General features: G+C 41.2%; 1 non-coding gene across 1 annotated transcript; it reads right to left on the reverse strand.

Moving 5' to 3' along the window:
* Positions 1-863: 863 nt before the first annotated feature.
* LOC112534445 lies at positions 864-969 on the reverse strand. The gene has a single exon (XR_003078733.1). It is a non-coding gene; the product is annotated as a small nucleolar RNA R71 (small nucleolar RNA).
* Positions 970-2,341: the final 1,372 nt, after the last annotated feature.

Consider the following 2,341-nt stretch of genomic DNA (forward strand, 5'->3'; position numbering starts at 1 on the left):
GCATTTATTTTCTGTGATTAGATAACAGAGAAGATTGAGTAGATTTAGGTTCACACGTTCTTTGGGGAATACGACACTTGGTACTCGCCGTTAGCTATACTCCACTGATAGGTACACTGCCTTAGGTCATAGTCTTGCTTGACTTAGCACACATTAAGTTTTTAGCGCCGTTACCGGGGAACAGTTTTCTGTGAACTAAATTGAAATTTTAATATTTGTTAGTCTAGTCATTTCTCTTTTTGTTCATAATTTGTTTTCTGTGCATAGTTTTTTTTTCTTATCCTGTTTGTTGGTGTTGTTGTTCTTTATTGTGCTCAGGTAGTTTATGACCAGGAGCTCTAATCCTAATCTTACAGAGCCTTTATCTGAACCCGAGCGCTTTCTTAGATTGCTAAGGAGGCGTATGCAGGCAGTAGCGGAGGAGATTGAAGCAGAGATTCCTGTTCGCGAAACTAGTGAGATGGAGAACCACAATGCAAATGGAGGTAATGATGAAAGGACCATGTATGAGTTTGCTAGGCCCTCTCTAGCAGGGGCGCAAACTGGGCAAGTGAGGCCTCCCGTGGCGGCCAATAATTTTGAAATAAAGCCGAATGTAATCCAGATGATCCAGAATATGGTGCAATTTGAAGGATTAGCGAGCGAAGATCCGAACGAGCATATCGCCAACTTTTTGGAAATATATGATACCTTTAAGATTAATGGAACAACTAATGATGCCATACGATTAAGGCTATTTCCTTTTTCCTTGAGGGATAGAGCGAAAAGATGGCTGCAGTCCTTGCCACTGAAAACGATCACTACCTGGACTTCTTTGTCTGAAAAGTTTTTGAATAAGTATTTTCCTCCTGCTAAGACTGCTCAAATGCGAAATAACATATCTTCTTTTGTGCAGGGTGAAGGAGAATCGATGTACGAAGCCTGAGAGCGCTTTAAGGACTTGTTAAGGTGTTGCCCACACCATGGTCTTCCTCTCTGGATGCAAGTGTATATTCTATATGGCATGAATACAGCCCACTAGACAAATGGTAGATGCAACACGGGGGAGCTATCAATAGCAAAACACTGAGCAAGCCCAGGGATTTGATAGAAGAGATGGCCACCAACACTTATCAGTGGCAAACTCCACGGGCTAGAGGTCCAAAAGCCCATTGTATATCTAGTCGAGGCAGATCCTACAAAGAAATTTTAGCGTACAAGTAGAGCTACTTTCTAAAAAGATAGAACAATCTCGGATGCCGTCCAAGCAGCTCAAATTGGATGAATTCTATGGTGGACCGACACAGCACCAATTGTAAAGTGGGAGGTATGTTTGCATCTTCTATGCCTACTAATGTTTCTAACGCTGAGCATGTTGACTATGCAGTGAAAGTAGTAACGATCCCTACAAAGAATACATACAACCCAGGGTGGAGGAATCATCCTAATTTTGGATGGAGGAATTCTAATAACCAAGGTCCATCAGGATATCAGAGGTTGCATCCGCAGCAACCTATGCATTTTGTTCCCCATCAACTAGAAGGTAGTCAAGAGAAGAAACCTAACTTGAGGAGTTGATGACGTAAGTTCATTGCAACTTCGGAGAATGATTTCAACAAATGACACCGCCATTCGGAATCAACAAGCTTCAATTCAGAACTTAGAAACTCAAATTGGGTAGTTGTTCAGATGATGGTCGGAGGCGCTAGGCACACTTCCAAGTAACACAGAGTCTAATCCAAGGGAGCATGCCAAAGCAATTACTTTGAGATCAGGTAAGGAACTTCCTAGTCCATCTAAGCCTTTCACTAATGATGATTTTGATATGCAGGTGGATGAGTCAAAAAAGAAAGACAAGCCTGAGGAGAAAGAAAAAAGGAGCGTTGAAGAGAAGGAGGATTTGAAGAAGATCCCCTTGAGGCCATACCAACCTCCCATTCCATATCCTGCAAAACTCAAGCAGGATAAAGTTGATCAGCAATTCGGTAAATTTTTATATCTTTTTAAACAATTGCAGATTAACTTGCCTTTTATTGAAGCTATTTCGCAGATGCCAAAGTATGCGAAGTTTTTAAAAGAAATTCTAAGCAACAAGAGGAAGTTAGAGGATTTGGGATTGGTGACCTTGAATGCGAATGCTCGAAGTTGTTTGTGAGCAAGATTCCGGAATAAACGACGCGATCCAGGGAGTTTTACTATACCTTGTTTGATTAGGGATAAATTGAAATTGCTAGCATTAGCTGATTTGGGAGCTAGCATCAATTTGATACCTAGTTCATTGTTTGAGAAGTTAGGACTAAGCACTTCTAAGCTAACTCCTACCAGGATGAGTATACAACCAGCGATGTAATCATAAGTACCC

This window comes from Ricinus communis, chromosome 4, assembly GCF_019578655.1.
Source record: "Ricinus communis isolate WT05 ecotype wild-type chromosome 4, ASM1957865v1, whole genome shotgun sequence".
NCBI classification, from domain to species: domain Eukaryota; kingdom Viridiplantae; phylum Streptophyta; class Magnoliopsida; order Malpighiales; family Euphorbiaceae; genus Ricinus; species Ricinus communis.